General features: G+C 45.4%; 1 long non-coding RNA gene across 2 annotated transcripts in view; it reads right to left on the bottom strand.

The window, feature by feature from the left end:
• The window catches only part of LOC135915931 (uncharacterized), a 56,718-nt gene that overhangs the window by 23,354 nt on the left and 19,097 nt on the right, over positions 1 to 14,267 (bottom strand). For both annotated transcript variants that reach the window (XR_010568789.1, XR_010568788.1), the window contains one exon: positions 11,611 to 11,711. This is a non-coding gene — a long non-coding RNA (uncharacterized lncRNA). The remainder of the gene's footprint in view (positions 1 to 11,610; positions 11,712 to 14,267) is intronic.

Below are 14,267 nucleotides of genomic sequence, written 5' to 3'. Positions count from 1 at the left end.
CGGTTTTATTTTTCCCAGAGCACCAAAACAATCACTAAAAGAACAACACACAAATAGCAACGCACGATAAACACGCTAAGCAATAGCATGCATTCAGGCGTTCAGTATTATTACTTACAGCTCATGATAATTTCGCTTAACACAGCACAATGCACTAAACAAAAAACTACAAAAAATTGCAAAACAAAGTCTAGCACAATAGATGGCGGTTGGTAGAAAATCTGGTACGATATATACACATAAGAAGTATGCTATGATTAAGTACCACAAGCTTATTGCGAAGTGGAACTGATTGGTCCGTACAAAATATCAGAGCTGAAATGGGGCGAAAATTCCTGGCCTGGTTGAAAAATTGCAGGATGCTTAAGCTTCGCCTTCAAGAGTGGAACGCGACAGCGTTCCCGTCGACCCGCCAAGCGGTGTAAGACAATGGGCTATACGGCGCAGCGACTACGCGCCCCGCATCGGACGCGGTGAGCGTCGAGCAACGCAGCGTTCGGCGCGGCAACGAAATGTGCGCCTGAGCAAGCGACGCACGCCTGAGCCTTAGAAACAGCTCGTTTCTAAGGCAACACTGCATTCACTAGAGACGCTTTTGTACCGCTCTGAAGCATCGAACTCATGGCTCAGGCAGAAGCTGTGAGGGAAGCCCAAGCTTTTTGCAAGGCTTCCGGTAGTGCCATAAGTTGGTCAAAATGTTTAGGGCTTTGGCACGGGAATTGGCCAGATGCACCAGAGGTCTTTTGCAAAATGCAATGGAGTGTATTACCCGGCACTTATCTTGGGGTTCCACTCAGTGCCTACCGTGAGCCAATCGAATACTGGACGAGCGAGAGAGACGGAATGAAAGAGCAAACTAACAAATGGGGAGGCCACAACTTTTCGATGTTTGCTAGGGCCAAAGTATGTAATATCTTTTTAGTAGCTAAAGTGTTCTACGTCCTGCAGGTGCTATGCATGAGCCGATCTTCAATTCAATAAATACACAGAGTGTTTGCAGAGTTTATTTGGGGTTCGGTGTGGGAACGCACGAGCAGAAGTAATTTGTTTCACACATTGCGCAGTGGGGGACTTGGTTTAACGCATTTGTTTTTCAAGCAACTTGTATCGAGATTTGTTTTCTTCCGCGACCAAAGCGATGGGTTTCTGCGGACGGTAATCCAAGTGAGATTGCGCGACGCTTTGCCCGATTTTGTTGTATCGTCGCACGCAATCAAACCGATGGCACTAAAGGGCTATCTGCGTGAAGTTTCCATGGCGATACGTCTTCTAAACGCTCGTTTTTCGAAAGACTACTTGTTTGCAGTGTCACGAAAAACAATTGTATAAGGATCTTGTTGAAGTGTTTATACCTACACCAGTGTATCGTTCTATGTATTACTTAGGGCCTGAACGAGATGTTTTCAAGCGAGTCAATAATATGCCTGTACGAGCTAACACAAAATCATTCTTTTTCAAACTGCATACCGGCACACTGCCTGTTAAGCCATGGCTAAGAAGCAAGGGCTTGTTTGTCCCATGGTCAGACAACTGTCTTATATGTAACAAGGAAGAAACTGTCGAACATATTTTTCTTGACTGCCACGATGCCCGCTTTCTTTGGGACATCCTGCAAAGAACATTACAAAAGGAGCTTCCTATCACTGCGTTCGGAATAAGGTTTTTGCCATGTGCTGAACCTGACGGTGTGCCGGTGGACATGTTGATGCTATTGTGTATGCAAAGTGTGTGGCGAACTCGTATGGCTGTACGCAATGCTGATGTTGATGCAAGGCCAGCAATGTATTATTTTACCGAGAATGTTAATTATACAAGCGAAGTGTTGAAACTGCTAAGTGATCCGCCAAATTGGCTTTCAGTGTTGAACAGTTTGGCTTCGATGAAACCATTTTAACATGACACGTCAGTCTTAGTAAAGACTAGACTTTTTAACATTCGGATTTATTTGACAATATTTGTATGTACTTGCCAAGCCGGTAATAAAGAAGAAAAAAACTCATGGCTCAGTGGTAGAGTCTCCGTCTCACACTCCGGAGACCCTGGTTCGATTCCCACCCAGCCCATCTTGCAAGTTGTTTTTTATTCATGAAGTGCCTGCTTGGATTTATCACTCACGGCCAACGCCGCCGACACCGACACCGACGCCGATGGCACCGGCTTTTCTGCGACACGAGCTCCTTAACGCTGTCGCGTTAAAATCCTTGAAGCAGACACCGTTCCTGGCCACGCCAAACATCAGGTCGAAGAGCGCTGGTCTCGGTGGACATTCTAGTTGAAAGGTCTGTGTTAATGAGCGAGACCTGGCTGAACACTCGTTCGACGGCTGCATTTGATACGGGTAGTGATAGCAAAGACAGGAGGGGGTTTGGAATTGTGTAGGGAACGGATGGCTGTGGTGGTTGCGGGGCAACGGACGAGGATATGTTCTACGCTGGCGTTGGAGCAGGGGCAATTCGGCCAAGGATGTCCGAACAAATAGCCACGTAGGCGCCATGCGGCAGGCAGAAAATACGGCACATTTCGGTTAGGTTGAGCTCGGTGTTCTCCCTTCGTTCTGGCGCCGAGGTCACCCGTGGCGCACCTTCTACGGGAGCTAAAAGCATCTCATGTTTAAAACGTAGGACGTCGAAAGTTCACAGGTGGAGACAGCAACACTTTGTGTTCGCTGGCGCGTGCGTAGGTAGCGTTAGTTCGCGGATGGAGATGTGTTTCCTGAGGCCAGGTTTCTTACTTAAAATCGTGAGAAGCCGCGATCCTTTACCTTTTCACGTGCATATGTGTTCTCTAACATATAACATGCAAATTTTGATTTTGTAGCAGACGCGCTATATTTCTTTAACCTGCTGTCGTCTGGATTTTGATTCCAGCGTTTTTCATTTGTGCTTCACTATTTCAATTTGTTTTGCAACGGAGAAAGATGTAGTCTAAAAATAGCCTCATAGCCAAAAAGCGAATTCTCATGCCAACTCGGACAAAAAGAAGCCCAATTTGGCTATAATTAGCCCAGTCTGGCAACCCTGCACCTCGCCCAAACTGCCGGGCCGTCTATGATGGTCTCCATTTTTTACTCGTCCTGGCGTTCGCGGAACACAGTGACTCGTCACTTCTCGAGTGTGACCTAGTATCCCTGTAGACGTTGGTAGCTGGTCAAGCGCGTGCCTTAACTGCTACACCACAATGCGACTTCTCTTGGCACATTCCCGTCCCCGAACGCACGATTCCACCATGTGTACTTCGATACTGTTGGCGTCCTTCCTCACTGCGGGAGCCATCGCTACCTGTTAACCTGTATAGACAGGTTCAGCAGATGGCCTGATGGGATGCCCCTCTTGGACATGAACGGCGGAATCGGTTCGAGCATTAATAATGAAGCGGTATGAGCCTTCGAATAGAAGATGAAGAAGCGCGGGAACCGGGGGGACAGAAGAAGAGAAGAGGGAAGTGAGAAATAAATGTAGACGAGATGGACGCCAGTTCCACAGCAACGCTTTAAGTCTACTGTGTCCTTTAACTAGGAACGCTACAATATTTTGGCGCAGCCGACAACTGACTCCAACATGTGGGTGACATTTTTCCTCGAGGAGACCTCCGCAGAGAAGATCATCTTTTCGAGATACCAAGCTCAAGACGAACCAGCGGTGGAACTACCTCGCGACCTCAACTCGGCAGACCTCGTGAACCTGGTTTTAGAGAAGGCTTCCATAGACATTGCTGAACTACGTCGGAAGGGTGCGGTGAAAGTGAACTTGCGTCTGGCGATCTTCGACGAATTAGTTCTTGAACCCATGCGTCGAAAGGACACTGCATCACGGTCTTCGACAGAAGAGGTGAGCCTCGTTTTGAAAGCTCTTCAGCTACAACAAGAACAGATGGCGCAACAAAACCAACTGGTGACGTCACTTATAAGCTCTCTAAACGCTGAGAAGCCGGCGACTAAATTTGTCGAACCCGATACTTTCGACGGCAAGTCTTCAAGCCCAGAAAGTTGGCTTGAATTCTATGAATATGCCGCTGGGAAGAACAAATGGCACTCTAATGAGGACAAAATTACCAACATGCGTAGTTATTTAAGAGGTGTTGCACGTAAGTGGTACGATCTGCACATTATTGAAGATGTTGGCAACTCTTGGCACCAGTGGAAGGAAAAATTCTTGAAGACATTCCGAAGCAACCCAGTGCAAAGATGGGACGCCGCGCTCAATTTCAAATTCACGCAGGGCTCCCCCGTCGAGTATTTCTTTGAAAAACGCCGCCTTTTAAAGCTGGCCGAGCCTATGCTTCCTCCTTCTGCCATAGTAGCTCTAATAATGCACGGATTGCCCGCGGAAGTCCTGAAGATAGCGCAAGCACGATCACCTAACACTATAGACGGGCTCTTGGAGTGCCTTCACGACATACCATCTACTTCAGACGAAAATATAACCGCTGGCTCAAGCAGTCGCTTCAGACGGACCGGCGCGGATTGGTCAAGCCGTAATCCGCGAGAACCGAGCCGCCTTGCAGGCAGTACAGAGAGCTTGGGTTGGCGTACTCCCAGAGGTCGAGTGAATAACGTCGACAACGACCCTGTCCCCATACTTTCAGACGCTCAAGAGTCTCCGACAACAAAAAACTAATAAACAAGGGTGATCAGTCCGACCCGATGACCGCAACTGAGACTGTTTATTTAACTTGCTCTAGCTTACTTCACATTCCTGTCAAAGTGGGAAATAGACATATGATGGCTTTGGTTGACAGCGGTGCTTCTGTGTCTATCATAAATGCCAAGCTGGTAGATTCAAGTCACCTGCATAGTGGAAAGTACTACGGGTGCAAGGGTACGATGGAAAAGTGACAATGCATAATCAGTGGGCCTCAGTAAACATCGAGTTCCAAGGTCATGAAATAGAGAGTGACGTACTGGTGATAACGGGGGTGACGTACGACTTTCTGCTATCCAGACCAGACATAAAGAAACTAAAAATCAACGTATATTGGGACGATGCAGTTTTAGTGGAAGGACTATCAAGGGAAGAGACACAGCAAGATAGAAAAGATAACCTGCGAATTGTCAAGTGCGCGGAAGATATTGCAACAACCTACCCTGAACTGGTATGCGTAGGAAGCTATCCACAAGAGATGAAGTCGCACAAGGTGCCTTTCGAACTAACTGACAAGACCGTCATCCGAAAATCACCTTATAACATGTCACGAGAACGTAAGATATGGTTGAAGAAAGAATTGCAGGAGATGGTAGACGCCGATATAATCCGGCCTTCGGTGTCACCCTTCGCTTCTCCCATAACTATTGCGCCGAAGGAAGATGGAACTTTCCGACTGTGCACAGATTACATGGTTCTCAATCGCCAAACAGACCTTATACCATTTCCCATGCCGAAGATAGACACGATTATAGATGAGACAGGTGGTTGCCGGATTTTTTCACGCATTGACTTGTGCAAAGGTTTCTGGCAGATCCCGCTAACCGAAGAAACAAAAATGTACACTGCTTTTATCACGCCCTTTGATCTGTACGAGTATAACCGGCTTCCATTCAGCTGGAAAAACTCGCCAGCATGGTTCCAGAAGATTATGAACGAAGTCCTGAAGCCTTTTCTGGGTGTCTTTTGTAACGTGTACATAGACGATATTATCGTCTTCTCCAAAACAGAGGCTGAACATCAGGAACACATTTCTCAGGTATTAAATGCCTTGAGCTTGGCACAACTCAAGGTTAATTTTAAGAAAAGTGCATTCTTTCAAAGAAAAGTTGTGTTTCTTGGAAGAGTATTTGATGGGACTACCAAAAGCACGAAACAAGAGTCCGTCGAGAGAATATCCCAACTGGTTAAACCGTATGACGTCCACTCATTGCGTGTATTTTTGGGATTAGCAGGACATTTCAGACCTTTCATAAAAGACTTTGCTATAAAAACAAGATGCCTCACGCGCCTAACGCAGAAAGAAGTTCCATTTGAGTGGGATGAGGAATGTGAGAGAGTCTACCGTGATCTGGTGCACAGAATCTCTGCTGACCCTATTCTACGCATACCAGATTTCACTTTACCCTTTGAACTGAATACCGACGCCTCACATTATGGAACAGGTGCAGTCTTGTACCAGAAATGTCCAGAAGCATCCGGCCGAGAAAAGCGACATGTAGTAGGCTACTACAGCTACACCCTCAAGCCACCTGAAGTCAACTACACCACTACTGAAAAGGAAGCTCTTGCTGTCCTTAAAGCAATTCAGTACTTCCGTACGTACCTAGAAGGTGCGAAGTTTACTTTGTTCACGGATCACCAGGCACTCACTCATCTCTTGAATATGACCCAACCTAAGGGACGTATCGCCAGATGGGTGAACTACTTGCAGCAGTTTGATTTCACCATCTCCCACAGACCTGGACCCCTTTTGACTGATGCAGATGCATTGTCTCGACTGATGATATAGGCCAATAAAGAACAATCGGAAGAAATCAATGAAGTAAAATTGTGGGAAGGCACTGAACAATTAATTTTTATGGCAGGTCGCTATCAAGTCCCGCCAACGCTGGTTCCCAAGGTGCTTTATTTGTACCACGATAGCCCAGAATCTGGAGGACACGACGGATTTTGGCGCACATACAACAAGCTAGTCAAGAGATTTACGTGGCCTCACATGAAAGAAGACGTCAATCAATACGTTCGTTCATGCCACATTTGTCAAGTCAACAAAGTGAAATACAAGCAGCCTACAGACGCCATGATAATACCTTGCCACTCGAACGTGCCTTTTGAAGTTATACACCTGGATTTTGCCGAGCTAAATAAGAAACGAGAAGGAGTCCGAAAAACGCAAGCTTTTCTTCTGGCCATAGATGAGTGCACCAGGATGGTCGCGGCACGGGCAGGACAAGAAGATGCGAATAGTGTCATTGCCCTCCTCAAACGGGATATGTTTAGGACAACCAGAAAGATCGTATGTGACAACGGACCAGCGTTCAAGAGTGAAAAATTAGCAAGATGGGCTCGAGACCACAATATATCAATCAAATTCTGTGCACCATACCATCCCGCGGCGAATGGGCTTGCAGAGCGTGCTATACGAGATGTGAAGCAATACATCAGGATGTACGATAGTTTCCCTGGTGGATGGAAATGCTCTTTAGAAGCAGCTGTAAGACATCACAATCGCTCCTACACCAGTGGCTTGGGATGCAGCCCGCAGTTCGCTTCTTCAGGAGAGACCCCTATTCTTCAAGCGGACCTTGAACTGGGGCTGTTAGACAATCTCAAGATCGTCGAGGAAAGGAAACAAAAATCACAGGAGGAGAGGTACCGTAAACGAATGAAAAAAAATTTTGACAAGAGACATTGCTCAGCTATCCCAGACATTCAAGTCACCGACCTCATCCTAGTTAGGAAAGGAGTAAGAGAATCCAGTGCCAAATTTTATGGTCCTTACTCTGTGACAAAGACAGCCACTCAGAAAGGAATATTGAAGACTGTGTGGTACATTGGTGAACGGGGCTCAGTTGAATGTGCTTCGATTGGAAACGTTTTCAAGTATTACCCCAGGAGGGGTTAGCAAAAGAAACCTGGAAGGGTGAAGCGGTATGAGCCTTCGAATAGAAGATGAAGAAGCGCGGGAACCGGGGGGACAGAAGAAGAGAAGAGGGAAGTGAGAAATAAATGTAGACGAGATGGACGCCAGTTCCACAGCAACGCTTTAAGTCTACTGTGTCCTTTAACTAGGAACGCTACAAATAATACTCTGGATTAGCCACTACAGCGTCCCTTCCGACATTACTATTGACCCCGGTCCTCAATTCAACTCAACATCTCGGCTACTCGGCGTCAAACACATCAAAACGACTTGGCACTAGATGTACAATGGGGCCATCGAACGTTTTCACCGTCAACTGAAGAATTCACTAATGGCTTCAATTTTTCCTACATCACGGATCGAGCGCCTTCCTTTCGTTATGCTTCGCATCCGCACCGCTTTTCGCAGTGACTCTTCCACCAGCGCTGCCGTGTTTACGTTTGGCGCCACTCTGCGAGTCCGGGGTTAATTCTTCGACAACTCGGCCACCGTGCGTGCTAACGTTTCCGACCACGGCTACCCTCTACGCAGTGCTATGCGTAATGTCGTTCCCCCAGAAATACGACGTCCTTCCCGGGCTGTATACGTCAACCCTATCCTTGAGAACTGCACGCACGTCTCGGCGCGCCCTGGCGCTGTTCGCCGACTCTCACGGCCACCGCATGATAGTCCGTACAAAGTGCTGAAGCGTGCACCTGATTAATTTCTATTGCTGATCAGCGGCTGGGAAGATACGGTCTCTGTCCACCGTCTGAAGCCTGCCTACTTGGCCTCATACGATTTGGCCACTTCTGCTGTCACATTCCCTCCCGACCAGGCCAGTCCTACTCACCGCGTGTGTATCGCACTACCGCCATCCGCACTTCGCCACTCGTCCAGATCACGGCTTTCTTGCTAGAAGGGGGGCCTGTAGCGCATGTATTCCGAGAAATTCCTCTGAATGTATTGGGCACAAGTGCCTCCCGTCGACTAAGATCCCGAAAAGTCCGTTAAGTACCCAAATAATGCTAATCGTTTAATAAAGAGCTTCACATGACAGCTACGTCTGCTTTATTGGCCCTGTGGCACTATATTGCACATAAAAAAATTGGTAGGACCGATCTCATCATGACCGTCGACGATAATTCGTTTAGCATTGAATCACGATAGCGACGGAAGGTATTGCCACTGTCAAAAGGACCAATGTATGAGGCATGTGCTTCAGCATGGCTACTGGCTCCAGCTTCGGGTGGATAAATTGATGCTATGAGCGTCCGTTGTCGACATCATACTGTATGTCGATTGACTAAATTTTCTATGCGTTCCCATTATTTCCCTCGTCTCCCTTGAGGGACGCCCCACGCTGCATGCTTTGCCGCCTTTCGCTCTCTCTAATGCTAACACCAAGCGTTTCAAAGAATGCGACTCCATAAGAAGTCCGATACGCACAGAACCTAAAAAAAACTTAAAATGGTACGTGTTAAATTACAACTTTTTAAAAAGCAATAAATGTCGAACATACTCAAGTCGTGATACTCCTCGTTCGCACCTGTTCAAACACATGGCTACGGCTGACTGCCCAACAAGAGCAATATTCTCGGTATATATACATACATACTAAAAAAACTAACAGCTAATGTCCTTGCCTCGTACAACCTGCTGTCACCTGCACACAATCGCACGTGTTGAAACACGTGGCCACAACAGGGCGCTCTGACTGTTCTACAAAAGCAAATACCCCCGCACACACAAACACTCACGCATACTTGAAAAATTGAAAGATAACCTTGCCGCTTCCAAACTACTATTAATAGGCTAGAAAAACCCCAGCACATCTAACAACATAAGCAACTTCAAAGCATACGGAAATAACATGTTTTTTTCATCCCCGCAGAGCCCTTGAAGAACACGTCTGTCTGCCACTGCTGGTCAATTCAAACTTTCCTACAAAAACTCTGAGCCAACTAACGCCACGACCGCACATCTTATACGTCGCTTCTGCAAAGCACGGCGCACAGAAGCGTATCATGAATATCATGGGGCCGTCGGGCTCCTCTTTCGCACCTCTTTCTGGACATGCTGCTCCATCTAGCAGCGCTGCCGAGACGTCCGCAAATAGCCTCACGCGCCGTAGAGTGCGAACGTTGGGGTATTGCCGGTCCTTTTGTGTTTTTCCATATTGCCTGATACAATCATCCTTTGCTCGTTAGACAATATGTTGCTTTTGGAGAAGCCGTTGCCTTAACAGTTGCCAGCATTTACAGTGTCATCAGAATAAAACCCTCACTCACTCCCTCTCTTACCACAAACAGTGGTCCAAGTGAGCGAAAGGTTCATCAAAGTGTGGCACACATCAGTGCATTCCTGGTGCATTGGGAACGACGTTCATTGAAACGCTGCACGTGCGCAGTGCGTCACTTAAAGGACATGTATGAACTAACAGAGTTTCGACCAGACTGGTACTACCTTTTGATATGTTGCTTGTCGTTTCCACTTTCTGAAGGTCAGAACTAGAAGTTTTTCTAAAGTGGCATTGTGTGCACACCTTGACTTGTAGGTCCTTTCTCGGCCATCAATATGGGATGTGCTGGCTAGTGGCTGCAGGTTTCCCGCATATAGTATATATTATACGCTATGCAAGAACACAGCGAAAGGGGAAAATTGCGGTAAATTATGCCGAAGCATCGGGCTGCTATCCTTGCAAAACCCATGTGAAGTGGGTTCGTTTCTGCCGAGCACGGGAACAATTTCAGTGGTTTCCCAGCGGTACGTTCGGCATCTCGAAATCATCCATCGGGAACTCAGTTGGCTGAAATGATGCTGAGCTCCTCTCCCACTACACCGCTGCTACACGCTGTGCCGGCAATAGGCGCCGCCGTGAAGCCCTTTCTCGGATCCGGTTCTACTGCGCCGAGCATCTGAGAAAATACGATCTTTTTTTATTTTATATAATCGTGCGGCACATTCCCAAGACAATCACCTAGTAACCGATGTTGGTATCAAAGTCTGTCTTTGAAAAGTCTGACACACCTACTGACACATAGGGAGAGACACACTTTGGTATCAAAGAGATTCGTTGAAGACTGAGTGGTGCATATCCAGTGTACCAAGTGGGCATCGAAGAGGTGCGTTAATGAGCTGCACATGACAAGTGCAGCATTCCCTGTGGCTCTTGTCGGCATCAAATAGGTTCATAGGAGATCAGCACACAGGTACACATTTCCATGTACCTTTTGGCCTATGTTAGTAAGGCGCTTGGTTTGGAACCCTGTTCCCTGAGCACGGCAGCCCGGCGCGCTACCCATTTAGCCATGGACTATCCTGAGATCCATGTTTTCGTAAAAACGGTTAGAGACATAGATAAATAGATGGATAGAAAGTACGTAAGGTACCCTAAGAACGATAATCGCATTAATACTTTGGACCACAGACTTTAAGAAACAAGCGATGTTCTAATGCAGGAGCTTTGTCTTATGCGTCTCCGAAACCTTCACATTCCGCTGCAATTTTCGTGTGTTCGGTGGTGGTGAAGGCTAATAAATGGCAACAATATATTCCCTCTCGGTGGCCAGATGGGGGTTTACTATGGATACGTGAAATTTTAATGATATTTCTCGGATATGCTTTACGTTCCTCGTTCCTTCCTCAGTGGGGTGGGTGCAGTGAGAGGGAAAAATATTGCCTGTGGACAAGAGTTTGATTTTTGTCCTTGCAGGATAGCTTGCCTTAAAATTTTTTTGAAGCGGTTTGAAGGAGAAAAAAAATGAAGATATTGGAATAGACATTTCCTACATAATCGGCGATATATGTCACATAGCTGTAGAACTTGCTCAACCAATATTGTAAACGCACCTGAAGTCTGGGTGTAAATTGGCAAGCATTTTTAAGTAACATTCTTTTTCCCTCACTGCAGTACGTCGTGAGGCTCCTGATACTACCGCTAGAGGTAGACACAAATTTTGAGCGTCGTTCATTCCTGGCATTTAACAACGGCATTTTACATGCTGTTGAATACGTTGCGAAAAGATGAAGCTTCGGCCTAAGTGTGGTCTACGAGATACATACCTTAAGAAAACTTGGTGTGATATTAAGCCGCAGGGCGTCTTCCTTACATGAGAAGAACACTGCAGTTGCCACACGAGCGGTTTTTGCAGTTTCCAAAGGATCTGCGGAATTCCAATAAAAAAATGAGCTCTATGTCACGTTCTCAGTACCACTCGCAAAAACATATCACATCTATGCCTGCGCAGACTGAGCTTTGAAGCGCGTTATTGGCTACACATTGAGTAAATACCTTTGTCATAAATAAATATGTGTAATAAAAGCCTTTGTTCTGCTGGTTGCTGCGTGATTAATTACCATGGTTGTGGCACCGTAATAAACATAGGACGGCACAAGCACGATGGACAGGCAGCAAGGTGTGATGATATTGATGAAGTTTCAAATAAAGCCCCGAACTCACTGCGGGAGAGAAGCCCCGAACCGGGACGTAGTATTGTTGAGAAATGAATTTTATTCGTCAATAAATAAACATGTAATAAAAAGGAAAACAAATGAATAATCAAAGACCTGAAGAAAGCCGATAATAAATAAAATAATGCAGTGTATATTAAGGTAGCCAGCCTTGTTTAGGTAGGAATCGTAAATAGTAAAGCATAAACGAAAACTGAGGAAGGTAAATTTCGATTAATAATAATAATAATAATAATAATAATAATAATAATAATAATAATTGCCACTTTGTAGAGGATACAGAGAGGTTCAGGCCCGTCAAAGCCAACAGGAGGCTTGAAGGACTGGGCCCGGCAGTTTACGGCAGCGGTTACAAAATGGCAACAACATGCAGAACATTGAAAGGAACAATAGGTTCAGCTGAAGAAATAGAAAAACAAGGCAATCACAAAACCAGAAACAAGGACATCCATACTAACTCCAAGGAAACAAAGCTCATGATACATAATCTCATACATTTAAGCACCAACTGTAAAAGAATACAAGAATCAACTCAATGTTTTCAAATGAGTTTTTAGGTTCCGCATAGAGTTTACAGCAAAAAGTTCTTCTGGTAGCCCATTAAAAATGTCCGGCACATAAGCACACCGTCTTGCCTTTCCATACCTTGTTACACTCCGTGGTACAAAATATCGAATGGTATTTCTCAACTTCTGCTTAGGCTCATATTTAATTAAGAATTCTGAATTCCAAAAGTGGCGATGAACAACTGTTTGTACAAAAAGAGAATGGAATGAAGGAAGACGAAAGAAGCTGAAAATGTCGGCCCCAGAAGGGATATGACAATCATATGCAATGCTCTTTAACATGTTTTTTAAGATGCTATCAATTCGGCAATGCCAACGGGAAGGACATGACGCAAATAAGGTAATTCCGTATCTAAGAACACTATACGCAAGTGCATAAATTACAGTTTTCTTTACATACATAGGAGCCAAAGATCTGATATTAAAGAGTAACCATGAAACCTTCCGCAGCCTGGTACAAACGTAAGCCAGGTGGTCATGCCATGATAAACTGCTATCGAAAATCACCCCGAGGTATTTGAACGAATTTACATATTCAATGGGTTCGCAACGACAAGAGAGAGAATTATGATCATGTAAAAATACTTGTTTGTTTATAAGGGCTGTCTTTAGCGGATTTCTGAAACATGTTATTTTGGTTTTCTGTGTGTTAACTGAAATTCCGTTATCAGCGAACCATTTCATTACATGAATCACGTTTTCCTGCAACGAAAATAATAATAATAATAATAATGATAATTTAACTGTAAATTTGTGTTTTCGTTTTGATTTTCTAAATTTTAAAATTATTGAAGGTGAAATGGATCAACCATGGAAAAAGCGAAATATAATAAATAATAAGGCAGTCGTTTTCTGTCATTGAGGAAATTATAAATGGCTCGGCAAGCGTTCCTGTAACTGTATCCAATAGCGTTCCTCCAAGTGAGAGTAAAACAGTATTGCATAAAGGCAATCTTAGATTTCGGAGCTGCATTTGTAAACATCGTTTACGGCGAGTAGGAAATTGTTGACACAGTTATAAAAAAACGATTGATGGATTCAGGCTCGTTTCAAAGGAAGCTTAACGAGGATACCGCCCGAACACATCTCTGCAAGTAGAAGTTAAGTGGGATAAGGGAGAAAGATGAAGTGAAAGCGTTCTAGTGTGTGCTTGTTTGCACTTTGTTTACAGTGAAGCTGCATATGGCTAGGACTGCATGCATTCTTGTTCTTTTGGAACAAAAACTATCTTCATCAATGGCTCATACTCCATAAGCATTCATGCTCCCGTAAGCAAAGCATAAAATACAATGGCTCATAGCCCCGTAAGGCTAAATCACTGAGCAAAGTGAAGTTAACAGTGCTTAAATTCCTTTTAATCACCTACACAACATACACGGCTGCATGTCTCAAACTTTCATCAGCAACGGCCATACCCTCGCAAGCAATGGCTCATGCCTCCATGAACAATGGCTTATACCCCTTTAAGCAAGAAAAGGAATGCAATGACTCATAGTCCCGTAAGGTTCATGGGTACCCACTTTTCGTGCATTAGCTGCGATGACACTACCCCTGTTGTCGTCGTCAGTGGCTTCAATGTGCATGTGTCGGTACCGAAAAAAGGAGCGGTTTACGCGTTCAGTGTTGACATTGCTTGCGTTGCCGCACCAATCTGGCCACACCGAATACCCAGCAGCGTACGGT

The sequence above is a fragment of the Dermacentor albipictus genome, chromosome 2 (genome assembly GCF_038994185.2).
Source record: "Dermacentor albipictus isolate Rhodes 1998 colony chromosome 2, USDA_Dalb.pri_finalv2, whole genome shotgun sequence".
NCBI classification, from domain to species: Eukaryota; Metazoa; Arthropoda; class Arachnida; order Ixodida; family Ixodidae; genus Dermacentor; species Dermacentor albipictus.
The sequence above is the reverse complement of the archived record's forward strand: the minus strand, read 5'-3'. Positions and strand labels throughout refer to the sequence as shown.